The following is a 16,031-nucleotide window of genomic DNA, read 5'->3' as shown; positions in this document are numbered from 1 at the left end:
CTGATTTGAATCTTTTATTTCGAATCAGTTATTCGGATCGCGTGTCAAAATGCCAAACTGCTGAAATCACGTGACTTTCGAATCACTGATTCGAAACAAAAGATTCTAAGCAGCGTTTTGTGTTTCGGCCATCATTGTTGAAAAGTCTTTTTTTTTTTTTTTTTTTTTTTTTTGGGCGTACAAAAAAAAATCTCTTCGCCTTATATTATTAAGATTGAACCACTGTACTCATATGAACTGTTTTAAATATGTTTTGAGTACCTTTATGGATCTTGAGAAGTTCAGTGGCATTGCTGTCTATAAAGGCCTCACTGAGCCATCGGATTTCATCAAAAAATATCTTAATTTATGTTCCGAAGATGAACGAAGGTCTTACGGGTGTAGAACAACATAATGGTGAGTAATTACTTACATTATTTTCATTTTTGGGTGAACTAACCCTTTAAAGCTTTTACAATCAAAGTCTATAAAATGGGCTCAATTTTCAAATTACCCCTACTAGCAGACCTATTATGTTATTGGGGATGGGATTAACTCCTTTTTTACATAAATGTTTGAAAAATGGCTGGAATTTGTACTAGCATATGTGGCTATATTGTGTTCAAATATAAAACTGCTAAGCTAAAAACTCTTATATAGTTATTCATGCTTAGTCAAACACTGGGTCGGATTAAGTCAAATTCTATATGTTTATCTTATTCTTCAATTTGCCATCACACCCTCAGATTATCATACACAAGATATAGCTGGAATACTTCACTGAGTGACTACACAGACGCACATACCAGGTAAAGTCCAAGAACTTTGTCACATCACAACCCCACCCAAATTAAATATAGATGAAGGCCTAAAATTTTGATGAGCCCCCAAACCATAACTTGGCAGTCCTGTCTGTGTGCATTCAAAATAACCTTTCAATCTCCCCTCAGTTTAGCTTCTCTTGTTTTTACAAGCGACAAGAAACAGCAAATCCTTCTGTTATGAGTAAGCATGATTATGAGATTAAGTGAAAACATCAGCATAGTGCTAACAAATGCTACAGATAAAATGCGCTTTGATCATGCTAATGTCTTGTTTGTTTTTTCCCAATACAATTATACAATGTTTTTTGGACTCTTGGACTGACTCATTTGACCCAAATGACACTATTTTCTACTTTCATCATACAGATTTACAGTGACATGAGGGTGAGTAAATGTGACAGAATATGACAGAATTTTAATTTTTGGGTGGACTATCCCTTTAAAACCTGTCAGCGTTCTAGTGAAATCACAGAACAAAATGCAAACAATTGTATCCCTGCTTATGATGTTTCCACAGTGGTAATTTTGGTTTATTTTAATAAAAAAGCTGTATTATTGCTTTGTAAAGCAAAGTAGCCTCTACAAACAAGCACTAGATTTGAAATATGTAATGAAGATCCTCTTTCTTTGAGGAAAGTGCCAGTCTTTTGGTTGGTACAACAAGGTCTCCCTTAAGAGCTGACCTAATTTGCATCAATCATTACATCAGCTCTCTATTCCTTCCAAGTCACTGTGGTTAAGCCATGGAAAGTCAACATGTGACAGGTAACCTGAACACGATCAGTTCCTCTCCACAAATAAGAGCTGTTCCTCAAGACGTCATTAACCTACTTGAAAGGTTCATCAGCTATTTGTATAGCTGGTTTGAGTTTATGTAGGGATGTGTGCGAATAGTGAATGTGAGTATTCTGAGTGTTTGTATGTAACTTTGATGTGAGATATGAGATATGGGCTATTATGAAAGAGTGAGTCATAATAATGAAAGCATTCTATATTAAATTGTGTCTTTTTCAGTTTGGCAGAGTGGGCATCTCTTCACAAATATGAAAGAGGAACAACAGAAAACCAAAGAGTGGGAGGACAGAGAAATTTCTAACAATGAATTAATCAAATTATGTGTAGCATCCACCATATTGAACTTAGTCAGGGCAGACGTATATGAAATTATTTGGAGATGAAAATGAGAACTTTAATTTCACACTGTGTGTGATCCTCAGTAGTTTAGTGTGTGAAGCATGATAGTGTATGATTATGTTTTTCTCTGTAACCATTTACAAAATCTGCAAGTTTGTGATGCCTAGTATTTTAAAATCTGTTCTGACTTTAGCTAACATTCTCACTGACATGCAAAATTGAAATGGTACCACATGGTGTTTTTTATTATTCTGACAAAAAACTGCCAACTTTCCTGGGTTTGTGTGGTACCATTTCAATTTCACCATTTCAAATTGTTGTGTTCCTATTGGTTCTCTAGTAGTATGAGCAGTCACACTGCAAGACTGTGACTCCAAAAAAAAAAGAGTCGTTTGGTGGAACCTAAAGCCCGGAACTGACCAAGCCGACGAACTAGTGGCGACGAAAGCAGACTTGCCGGGTTAGCTCATGTCGGCAGCGTATGGGTCCAAAGTTGCCCTGAAACACCAAACCGATGCTTGACACCCGACGGCCAAGTAGAACGTTTCTGCATATGTGTTAGAAGAAATGCCTTTCCGTACCAGCAGGTGGTAGTAGCCGAACAGCCAATCAGAATGATCAGATGGCCCAACTGACTGACGAGCTCCAACGCCGATTCAACATGTCGAATCGGGCGAAAAAAAAGCGAGGACCAACTTCATCCTACGGTGGGGAACACGCTGAGAAAAATTTTATTCTGCCGACGAACAAAAATTGCCCAACGGCCGACCGTCGGCTTGATGTGTTCTGGGCTTAAAGGCAGGAACACACCAAGCCGATGCCGACGAACTAGTGCCAACAAAAGCAGACTGAGGGTTCGGCTCACGTCAGCAGCGTCTGGCTCCCAAGTTGCCCTGACGCACCAAACCAACCCTCGACAACCGATGGCCAAGTAGCACGTCCGTTCTGTGCCTGCGTAAGATGAAATGCCTTTCTGTACCAACAAGTGGCAGTAGCAGAACAGTCAATCAGAATGATCAGATGGCCCAGCTGACTGACGGGCTCCGACGCCGATTCAACATGTCGAATCAGCCGGAAAAAAACAAGAAGGACCAACTTCAGCCGACAATGCGGAACCACACTGAGAAAACTTAGTCAGCCGATTCCCGATTCCTCGATTCCTCGACTCTCAATAGCCCTAGTGTCGGAATCAACTCCAGGACAGGAATCGACTTAGTATCGACTCTGTAGACGTGCTGATGTGGCAAAGAGTATAGAACCCAAGAGGCGACACTCTGATACTTTTTGGGCAACAGTCACTAGGTGGCGCTCCAGTAGCGCGGCCGCCATTATGAGGTGAAAATACTGGACCATAGAATCCTTCACATCTTACACACCCAAAATCGGCTAATTTCACTGCCAAATCAGAATTGCAAAAGAACATTTTTCAAATGAAATCATCAGTAAATTTTATGGCACCTACAGTAAATGGTGTATTGTCTTATATAGGCTTTATTTTACCAGTTGTGGAATCCAAACATTCAAACATCTGAGGTAACATAGTTAGCCTACTTTATTGAGTATTTCCATTTTATGCAACTTTACAAAACCCGACGTCGACTTCAAAAAACCCGGAATCAAACACCCCCAAAAATGACCAGTATAGAATGGTGCAGGGATGACGTAAATTTCTAGGCCATCCCAGAAGTTAGCATCACATCGGTTCCCTCAACCAAAGCCCAGTTGGGTTTTTCCATAAGCTTCTATGAAACTTTTATGAATTTTGAAGCCTAAATACAACCACCAGAAGTAAAAAGCTACACTCTAAAAAATGCTGGGTTAAAAACAACCCAAGTTGGGTTAAAAATGGACAAACCCAGCGATTGGGTTGTTTTGACCCAGCTGTTGGGTTGAATCTTTAACCCAACCTGCTGGGTAGTTTTTATTTAACTCAACTGATGTTTAAAAATCACTTTATTGATCACTTAAAATGAACCCAAAATAGGTTGGAAAATAACATTTATTAATATGTTTAATTAATAATAGTTAAATAGTAAACATTTATTAAATTGCTTATTAATAAATGTTCATCTTTTGATTATTATTGTTGCCTCTAGTAATTATATGTCTGATTTTAATTTCCAACATATTTTGTGCTAATTTTAAGCCAGCCATATAGTCATTTTTAAACAATAGTTGAGTTAAATAAAACTACCCAGCACAATGAGCAAACATTTAACCCAACCGCTAGGTTTGTCCATATTTAACCCAACTTGGGTTGTTTTTAACCCAGCATTTTTTAGAGTGTAGGCTATTAACAAACTACATCGCGGTCCCACCACCACTAAGCGTCTGACAACTCTTTCTGTTTTTATCTAAAAAAAAAAAAACATTTTCCCTGAAAATTTTAGTTAGAATCGTTTTTACGAGCGCGATAAGCACAATGAGGCTGTAAAAACTGACTGAGCTTACCTGATAGGTTTGATGAAGTTTAATGTCCCCAACAGCCTCTGTAGTCCCATTTAGCCACTTAGCAACCACCATTTTCAAGACACATAACCACTTGAAAAAATCACGAGTGGGGTAATACTGATGTATTTTATATCGTAGAATAAAACGTGAAGGCATCTTGAGCTTGTGTTCACCACACAGACCTTATTTCAGCCAATTAATCAAAAAACCAATTCAAAAAATTACTTCAGGACTCGTTTTTGGGTTTTGGCTTACAAAAATGCTTAATTCCTGCAGCACTCCTACCAAAATCGCAATGTAGGCCCAAAAATGCAATATTTCTACAATGTTGCCAAGTCTAGTAAAAGGAAACAAAGTTCATTCAGGTGGACATAATCAAAGAGCATCTGAGAGCTGATGTGCTCTTGTAGCAGGATAAAAGGCAGAGTGATGTGAGAGAGAGAATGAAATACTGGTGTAAAGTTACTGTTTTTTCTCCTGAGCCCTCACTCTTATCTGCTACCATCATCTCTTTCTCTCTCACATTCTCTTTCCCTCTTTCCTACAGACAAATCCTCAATTGGTCAGGGTACGTGTGAACTGTTGTTTCAGAGCGGGCGACAGCTGATTGACCCCTGGACAAAGGAGTTCACTGTCCGGAGCAGGCTGCTGTGATCTTAAACACTACAGATTTTTCAGAAGACAGAAGGTCTTCTGACTTCTTCAAGTGGCCAATCTTCTTTATTAAGATATCAGGGTATGTAAGTGTTTCTGTGGCTCTTTTGGCTAAACAACAGTTAACAACTCAAATTTATTATAGATTTTGAAAATCATGAATTAATAATCATGATTTAATAATCAAGAATTAATTAATGGAGTGAGCATTTGCAGCAACTACAGGGCCAAGTTAGACCCTGCTGGTAGATGCCTAGTAGTTTTTTTTTTTCCCTTTGACAGCAATTCAAACATGTACTGCCATGTTTTTAAACCATATATTAATCACAAATAGTATATAATATTATTTTTATATTATATTGTAGTATATTATTATATTAGTCATGTTTAATACTTGTCAGCATCCACCAAAAAACACGAGTGAGGTGTTACTGATGTATTTTGTGTGTGGGCATTTAACCAAAAATCCATTAAAAAAATCCATTCACTTTGGGGCAATGGAACCAAAAGTGCAAAAAGGCATATTATATTATATTATATTATATTATATTATATTATATTATATTATATTATATTATATTATATTATATTATATTATATTATATTATATTTAGTGCTGTCAATCAATTAAAAAAATCAATTTTTTTTCTGTGATTAATCAAAATTAAAAACACGTTTTTATACGTTTTTAATATATTTTTATAATGTAATAATTTCACAGTTTATCTCCAAATTAAAACAACATAACACGAAGACAGTATATTTTAAATACTTGTTTAATGGCATCTTTTTATGAATGAAGACCAGTATCACTGATACTAATAGCCTACAGCTACTGATGTCTGGATGAAATTGATTTTTTATCACAGTTTTAAACATGAATTATAGCCATTCAACATTACAGTGTAATTGAACGCTATATCATTTAAAAAAAAATTTTTTTTTACATTTATTAGGCTTCTAACAACTTTTAATTTAAGTGAACTTAGAACAATCCTCACATAAACCCATAATAAATGTCATATTTACCTCTGCCTTTCCTACCTGTCTTTCTGTGCGCCGTGTGTGACAGGACATTCACAGACAGCGCATTCTCTTTTTCTCTTTTGGTGTGTTTAAATTGTTTAAAAGCATTTGCACGAATGAGAGCTTGATCATATATTATAATTCTAGCCCAAAAAAAAAACGGTTGCTGCGTTAATTTTGTTATATTTTAAATGCATTAAACTGGAAAAAAAATTATCGCATGCGTTAACGTTGACAGCACTAATTATATTATATTATGTTCCTTGGCTGTAAGGTTGAGTAGATTGACAGAACACCCCTATAATGGTGATTTTAGGAAAAGTACCCGATGAATAAGAGTCACATCACTGCTACTATGCATCATGGTTCAGCATTTTCACCAATGCCATTGACATGTTAAAAGGTCTGGAATCTCAAAAATATTTTAATAACCATTGACCAGCATGGCTTCTGAGCATTGAAGATGTTTGGAAAAAAAAGATGTAGGATGGGTTTGGGGAAAGAAAAATGGTTTCAACAATGTTGAAAGATGTTTTAAAGATGTTTTAAGGTTTTCCAACTACTAGGTTGGAACTATGGTCACTATCACATTTACCATGTTTTCGGCATACCAAAGCATTGGTAAAATACAGTATTTTATAGGATATATGGCTGACCTTGGAAACTGGGTATCCTTCAAGTCTGTACAGAGGAGACCACACTTGCATTTTAATAAGCTTGCACAGATAATATAGTCAAGGTTTCACTGGAACAGATTTATGTGGATCTGTGGTTTTCCATTACAGACAACCGAATCAGGTATTACAGGAGAGGTTTCCCTATGACATTTGTGCTTTCCAAAGCTCTAGTGAACACAATACTGCTTGGATTACTGCAATTTGGCAGCACAATGGAGAAAGAAGGTATAATGAGCTGTTTCATCTGGGAGAAACAGGCTGAAGAACAGTCGTAGCTAATGAGGGTGATTTTTCTCGTCTCGTTACTGACCAGTTTATTTGGCTAGTGATACCCGTGATGAAGATTGTATAAGGAGAAAACGAACCCTGTGCATTTATTCTTCGTCAGTCCATCCATTCTCACAGTATTCTAGAGGGTAAAAACAACATAATGCTCTCTAATGTCTTCCATGTGCTTTTGGGGTTCATGAGTAATCTGGAATGTGCTCACTCAATCCCCTTTCTCGTCATTTTTATTGTTTTTTTTTTTTTACTTTCTATTATGTTCTATGTTCTTTCTTACTGTCACTGCCAATTTCCCTCTCTCTCCTTCTCTCCCCCCATCTCCCCCCTCTCTTTCTGTTTCTCCTACATTTGCACGTATGTTTCCACTCAGCCCAAAATTCTTTCCAATTCTAAGGCCTCTTCCTCCAGGCTAAAAGGAGGGGCCAGTTTTCATGACCTGGATCAGTGTGTCTTTCCATACTCTTTTCTTTTACAGAATAATCCATATACTATTGCATAACAAAATCCTATTGAGTTACAGACTCAAAAGTTGCAATGTTGTTCTCACCTGTACAGAATGAATTATTAGAAAGGTCTGTGTTGATTCATTTCATCAGACTGCTGTTTTAGATTTTCTGTACAAGCCATTTATACTGTAGATTCAATTTCTACACAGACCCAGTTATAAGATAAGCTCAAATTCAAACATCATGTGCCGGAAACCTCCCAAACTTTCACTTTCTCTCAGGAATCAAATACTCTGACACAAAAGGCTTCATGTCCAAAAGTCGTTGTATCCTGAAGGCTCACTCTAGTCTTACTCGTGGCAGTCTGCCCAGTGCAAAAAAAAAGTTAAAGCCTCCAGGAAAGCATCCTATATGGGGCTGGTTTTTACGTTAGCTTTAAATTATTGTCATGGAGGGAATTTTCCTCCTTAAAGATTTCACAAAACAGGACACCTGTAGAAAAGGTCCTGTTGTCTTATACATTAATATGATTTGAGTCTTCAAGTGTGTTCTGTGTTTCTCAGTTGCAATATAATGGATGTGTTAGATTTTGTGCTCCATTATTTGAGATATTTTGAGATAGAATTAATATTTGTTGCCAGTACAATTCTGAGTAATTGGAGATCTTCACATCTTGAACACACATTGCTGAGAGCGCCAACCTTAATTACAGAGCACCACCACCAAATTATCTTCTGAGCTTTCACAAATGTGCTGCACAGAAACATTTAATATAAGAATTGCATATAATTATTACATCTGTCGTTTACTTAGCCACATGTTGTTCAAAAAACTGTATGACTGAAAAGCAGAATGTCCATCCTACAATTTGGTTAGTGGTGACCAGCAGCTGTCAAGCTCCAAAAAATAAAAAAGAGCACCACAAACAGTCATGAACTTTATGCCAAGTCTTCTGAAGTAATAGAACCAAATTTCACCAAGTGCAGCATGTTCCAGGATCAACATCTTTGTTGATCCTGGAAAATATTCCAATCAACCAATCAGATTTTAAGGAAAGTTTAGGCTTACAGCCAGGGTTAGGTGCTTCTACATCTGTTCTTCACCTATTGTTACCCTCTGATTTTAGGGGTAACTTATGATTAGGGTTAGGTTTTTGGGTAGGGATATAGTTTAGATACATTTTCGGAGAGGAATTTTGTTCCAGGATCAACAAAATATGTTGGCCCAGGAATGCGTCTAACTCAGCAGAATCCGGACATGCCCATATGATTGATGTATGTGAGGAAAATTGCAAACTTCTGTTAGATACCGATAATTCAGGTTTGCATATATTCAAATACGCTGTGTCAAAATGCGTCATGTTTCATGCTTGTCACCAATATGCCAAATGTCATTAATTTTCATGTGTCTTGTAACTTATCACGATGTGCCAAATTTGATTATGCACATATTCAGTCTCAAGAATAAATGGAAGTACTTAATTTTTAGGGGAACTGTCCCTTTAAGGATCTTGTAACATTCTTTTACAAATCATCAAAGAACTTGTTTGGTGCAGTTCTCGTTTCATTGGTAACATGGACTCTTTGATTGGAGCTGCTCGCTTCAGGATTATGAGAAGTGTTATGAGTATTAACCCATTTTAGCCCAGCGGCAACTATAGTTGCCGCAGCGTATGGTTGTCATTTTCCTTTTGTACGTTTTTTTCTAGATGTTTTCCATGTTTCATTTCTCAATGACATGCAAGAAAACATCTAAATAAAGGATTTCAAGAACAAAAAAAAAAAGGTATTCACTTCTTTCCTGTGACATGAGGCTGTCAACTTCCTACCCCTACTTCCAGGAAGCATAGTGAAAGCAAACCCTCCCAAAGAAAAGTAATTTTCATGTTAACATTAGATTTTTTTTGTTGACATATATATATATATACGTAATCATGAGGGTCTCTAGAATCATCCAAACAAAACAAATCTTACAAGAGATCTATAGTTTTTTGTATACTTAGTCAAAAGTCCAAGCGGCAACTATAGTTGCCGGTGGGCAAATGACTTGTAAGTACATATATAATGGTGAAATGGGGTATACTGTGTTTAATGGGTTAATAAATCAAGGTTATTGGTCTTGTTTAGTGCTTTGTGCTTTCATAATATTTTATATTGTTATATATTAGATATTGTTATTTGTTAATTAATTTATTTTTTAATTAATTTATTTTTTGTTTGTTTGTTATATGTAACCCTGGACTACAAAACCATTCATAAGGGTCAATTCTTTGAAATTAAGATTTATACATCATCTGAAAGGTGAATATATATAAGCTTTCCACTGATGTATGGTTTGTTAGGATAGGACATTTGGCCGAGACTCAACTATTTGAAAATCTGTAATCTGAAGGTGCAAAAAAATTGAAATATTGAGATAATTGCCTTAAAATTGTCCAAATGAAGTCCTTAGCAATGTATATCCACTCACAAAAATCATTTTTTATATATTTACAGTAGAAAATTTACAAAATATCTTCACAGAACATGATCTTTACTTTATATCCTAATGATTTTTGCCATAAAAGAAAAAAAAAAAAAAACAATAATTTTGACCTATACAATGTATTGTTGGCTATAGCTACCAATTGATCGACTTCTGACTGGCTTTGTGGTCCAGGGTCACATATAGGAGTAATTTTTTTCTAATGAATGATGTAATTTAACTTTTTTGGTTCACAATGCTCTGTTAGAGCATCTTAATGGCTGGACTTTGTTCAGCACTATGTTCCACCACTTTAAGACTAATGGATTTGTTGTTTGTTGTGTTTTCATATTCAAGAAATTATATGCTAGATGCATCTTTTTTGTGTTCACATTGAATGTTCTTCGACTTTGATTGATCTGTTGATCTGTTGAAAGCAGTTATTTTGAGTTAGATGCATAAATGTTCTCCTATTCAAATTTTACTTTGAGGGGTGCATACAACATATTTGCCCACCGCCAACTATAGTTACCGCACATTCAAACACGTTTTTTAAGAAAAAAAACAAAAACCTGGGGAAAATAAATGCAGAACATGTTCACATAGGACACTATTAACAGGATGCATGAAACCATTCAGAAAAAATTGCTCACAAATGGGTTAAAGATAATTTGTTAAAAATGACTTTGATATCACTCTGACTTATGGAAGCACATATCATCGCTTAATCTCAGAGCTCATGGTAGATCTGTCTTGATGGGTTTATACATTATCTCAAATATATTTCTCTATGGAGAAAATGAATGAGATTTTTATTGTGCTCTTGAACTTGATTTCATTATCATATTTCCAGTTGAAATTCAAAACCAGACCACCTTCTTCATAATTTTGGAATTACTACCATCTTTCGCAGTATTATTAAAGTCGAGCTAAAACCAAATGTCTAATGAAAATGTCTTTGAATATGCTGTTTCGCTTGCTAATGTTTCAGTCCTCAGCACAGCCAGAAATAGAAAATAGCTTCATCTGGGAATCGGCTTAGTCCTCAAAGCTCACTATACTGCTCTGATGTTGAAATAGTTTGGGGTGGGGGGGTTGAGGGGGGAGAAAATTGGAGAACCAGATTCAGTTTCACTCGTCTGTAAAAAGCCAGGAATACGGTTGTCATGGCAACACGGGTAGGTTTGAACTCCCTCAAAAATCCCCCTTAAACCGACATTAAAAAGTATAAAACATAATAGAGAGCCATGGTACCATTTATTTTTGGGTGCAAAACTCTCTGCAAAGGCTCGGTCCTTTTTCCTAGGCTGTTCGGCTCAGCAAGAGTTCAGACTAAGAGAGTGTTTTAATGATGCCTGCCGGAATCACATCCATCTGCTCATTATTTAGGCCTAGTTTTGCGGCTGGCTCAAATTAAAAACTGATAGTGGCTACTCCCAGAGTTCCTTCTTTGAGGTGAGGTCCATGGCTCCTCCAAGACTAATGCTGCATTCAAAATCACATACTGTCTGAGTTTACTTTTGAATAAGAACTTTTAAAGAGTATGTTTTATATAGTGTGAATGCATGAATAAAATTTGGATGTAGTACTACATCTGCATCACTTCAGTGTTTTTGTAGGACTACCCAGAAGTTTATCACCCTGCTTCCCTTGACAATAAATAAATAAATCTCTTTGGCCAATTGAACGTTTATGATTCTTAACCATTTTGTTCAATGTGATAATCTTCACATGTGAACTCAACTATTATGAATTTTGAAGCCTACAAGAACAATTGCCAGAAGAAAACGAGTTAACCTGTTTGGCATGATGATGTTGAATGTCCCCAACAACCTCTGTAGTCCCATTTAGCCACGTTAGCTACCGCCTTTTTCAAGACAAGTAAAAGTTTTTTGTTTTTTTTAAATCACAATATTGATGTATTTTATGTTTTAGAATAAAATGTGAAAATATCTTGAGCTAACCACGGGCCTTATTTCCGTTTTTTTTTTCTTTACTAAAAAACAATTGAAAAAGCACATTGACTTCAGGACGATGGAACCATAAATGCTAAAATGCTAACTTGTTTCCAAGTTTTCCTAAGTTTTGGCCTATATGTCCTCCCTGCAGCACTCCATTCACAATTCCTGTCCCGTGGCCTAACGGGATTGTAAAGTGTCCATCAGATGCGCACTTCGGAATCTGAAGTAGTGGGAAATAGTAGGTCATCTGGGTACTTTTAGCCTGCTGGTTTATGAATACTATAAATTTAAGCACTCTACTCTTTTTTTTTTTTCTTTTCTCTCTCTCTTTTTTTCACCTACTGTAGGTATTTTCAGATGCAGGGTGTCTGTTATAGCCTAAAGATTTTTGTTCACATTCAGTCCCTTTCACCACAGTTCAGTCCATGCTCACAATCACGATCAATCCAGCAATGATTCATTTTCATAACCAGCTGCAACATTGGTGCAAATAACTGCACATTCATTTTTTTTTTTTTTTTGATTACATGCATATATCATCACAAACAAATTGCTTGCTGCTGGAAACTTGTCACATCATGCTTGGTTTATATTAATTAAAAGAGAACATTTCTGTAATATCATTAACTGCTAAACTGCATTTTCTTAAAATACTATATAAACAGAAACTTCTTTTTTCCTTCAGGTTCCTTTCATGTCTTCAGATCTCCTCATAGAGTAGAGTGGACACCAATGGGCCACTGAACTCCATGTGAAGAGGACCTGTTTCAAGAAAAGGTCATGTAAAGGAATGTGGGGTCAGAGTTTAAAAGTCAGGGGTCGCCTTCGTTCTCTTAATGGAGCAGTCCATTGGTAAGGTGCCAGAGATTACACTGTTCTATGTTAGGAGCACAACAAAATACAACCCAACATGTTCTTTCTCTTTGTCTTCTGTTCCTCAGTGGGAACAAAAAGAAGAGACAATAGTATAGAAACAGTGTTCCTCAAGCTTCTATTGTCATATAATATATCTCAACCACAGTAATAACAAGCTCCTTTAGAGCAATGATTCCTAGGTGGTGGGTCTTGACCTAAAAATCGCAGCATTTTTTATGATTGGGCCAAAAATATATATTTTATCCATCTTATTTTGCAATGCAGAAGTAAGCTAGGTTACACTTTATATTGATGGTTCCCTTTAGACATTCTGTTGACTTTAAGTAACTTTGCACCTACATGTCAACTAACTCTTATTAGAGTAGTAGTAGAGTATTGGTAGACTGGTAGGGGAAGGGTTAGTAGAATAAGTTGACATGTAACGTTAGTTGCAAAGTTATAGTCAGTAGAATGTCTATTAGGGGAGCATCAAAATAATGGGCCCTATAATACACCCGGCAATGCGACGCAAGGCGCAGCGCAAGTGTGTTTGCTAGTTTGCGTCCGGCGCCGTTCGCGTTTTCCCGTTCAGCGCCACGTCCTTAAATTAGTAAATGCATTTGCGCCAGTTAGTGCGCCCATGGGCGTGCTGGTCTAAAAAAGAGGTGTGCTCAGGCGCATTGCCGACGCATTGCTATTTTAAGGAGCTGAAAATAGACTGCGCCATAGACCAACTCAAACCTGGTCTAAAGTCTAAAGTCAGTGGCGCAATATTTTTTGGTTAGAGCGCGTTGGTAGAAACTGCGCCTCTGGGCGCGTCCACAGTTCGCGTTGACTTTGCTTATTACACACAGGGATTCGCATCACACAAACATGCCAAATATTAAAAACAAAAGGATTACAGTGTAAAAGAATATTATTGTGTAGGCTACATAAATATAAAAATGTAATGATGAATAGTCATTGCGTGTATTAGAATTCAATTCAGCCTATTACTACTTAAAATGATGAACGAAATTGGCTAATTAATTGAACAATCGTGCCAATACACACACATATATATTTACTGACTCATCGCGTGTACGCCATGTAAATAGCAATCCGCCATGGCGCAAGCGCATCTCACTCTTAAAGGGAATGGGAGATGACACTCTGATTGGTTTATTGAACGTTACGCCCATTACTCATTAAGAGAATAGGGACAACCCATTTCAAAAATGCGCCCCGGCGCACGGACCGTTTTTCCGTTGTTAAAATAGCAAAAGTGGATTTGGACACGCCCTGAGTGAACCTGCGCCGTGCGCTTCACACTTTGCGTTTAGATCGTTAAAATAGGGCCCAATGTGTTAGCAGATATTAAAGGTTTAGTTCACCCAAAAATGAAAATTCTGTCATTTATTACTTACCCTCATGCTTTTCCACACCCATAAGACCTTCGTTAATCTTCAGAACACAAATTAAGATATTTTAGTTGTAATCCATAAAGGTACTAAAAACATATTTAAATTGGTTCATGTGGTTCAATATTAATATTATAAAGCGACGAGAATATTTTTGGAGCGGCAAAAAAACTAAATAACGACTTATTTAGTGATGGCCGATTTCAAAACACTGCTTCATTAAGCTTCGTAGCATAAATGAATCAGTGTGTCGAATCATGATTCAGATCGCGTGTCAAACTGCCAACGGCTGAAATCACATGACTTTGGCGCTCCGAACAGCAGATTCGACACAATGATTCATCTGTGCTCCGATGCTTCTGAAGCATTGTTTTGAAATCGGCCATCACTAAATAAGTCGTTATTTAGGGGGTTTTTTTGGCGCTCCAAAAATATTCTCGTCACTTGATTATATTAATATTGAACCACTGTACTCACATGAACCAATTTAAATATGTTTTTAGTACCTTTATGGATCTTGAGAGAGGAAGTGTCCATTGCTCCCTATGGAGGCCTCACGGAGCTATCGGATTTCAACTAAAATATCTTAATTTGTGTTCCTAAGATGAACGAAGGTCTTACGGGTGTGGAACGGCATGAGGGTGAGTAATAAATTACAGAATTTTCATTTTTGGGTGAACTAACCCTTTAAGCAGTCTACTAATACTCTGATGAGAGTTAGCTGACATGTAGTTGAAATGTTACTTACAGTTAGTACAGTGTCTAAATGGGACTATCAATATTTTTGATGGGACTATTGATATTTTGTTTATTATATTATTTAGAATTACTCAAATAAACAATTTTGGTACTTTGTTGTGTCTGCAATGATGCCTAATGTAAAATCTTCGTCTCTACTGTAAAACCTGTAGAGAACCGCTGATTTAGAGCTGTTGACTTCTATCAAATCTTTCATATTGTATTCAGTGAACAACAGTAGTCTGAAATTATGCATGTTCTTACTCTCCCTTTATCACTTCAGACCAGGTGGCTTTGTGGAACTGCAGACTAATTAGAATTATGTAAATGAAATAATCCACTGAGTCAAATTCTGAGCCACTATTTACTAATCACTACGATTCTTATGTAATTATGTATTTTCCCACAGGTAAATGGCATGTAGCAGAATGGGAACATGCAGATCTGAATGTAATGATTTTAATGTTTCTACCTGATGCGATCCATTTAATCGATCAATCAGTATTTGTATTTTTTTGTTTTTAATATTATATTTGTGTGCAAATGCATTAGCAGTGTGAATGTAAAACATTTGTCATACCAATAAAGCACACTAAAATTTAAAATTGTGAAAAAAGTAGACACATTGCTATATTGCATCAAGATCTAAAATATATATTTTTAGCTTAAAAATACTGACCGCTATGCCGCAGCTTTTTGTTACTGCTAATGAGACTGGATCTCCAGCTGTTTAATAGGGCTAGAAAAATACCGTATTGTGCTCGTTTCTAGGCCTAACCCTGACCACATACTAAATTACAGCTTGGACTGGTGTGCACATATGGACTTGGCAGGATGATAAACTAACACAGGCATTTAACTCACCAGCTCGAAATGAGAAGAGCACAACATATAAGACATGTAAATATACCACTTATTTCCAACATATTGCTGCTACATTATTCCAAACTATCAGTCATGAAATTTTCATCTGAAACAGTCGAAATGCAAAGCGAGTAGCTCATCTATTCCAGTTTGTGTGCTCTGCAGGCATCGGCAACAGCAGGAGGAGAAACTGCGGGCTGTGGTGATGCTCCTTTCATCTCCTCTGGCTGTGGATCAAGCAGTGTGTGCTGCCTCCACCCGCACTCACTCCTCC

Source organism: Chanodichthys erythropterus, chromosome 21, assembly GCF_024489055.1.
Source record: "Chanodichthys erythropterus isolate Z2021 chromosome 21, ASM2448905v1, whole genome shotgun sequence".
In the NCBI taxonomy this organism is placed as follows: domain Eukaryota; kingdom Metazoa; phylum Chordata; class Actinopteri; order Cypriniformes; family Xenocyprididae; genus Chanodichthys; species Chanodichthys erythropterus.
Note: the sequence above shows the minus strand (reverse complement) of the source record.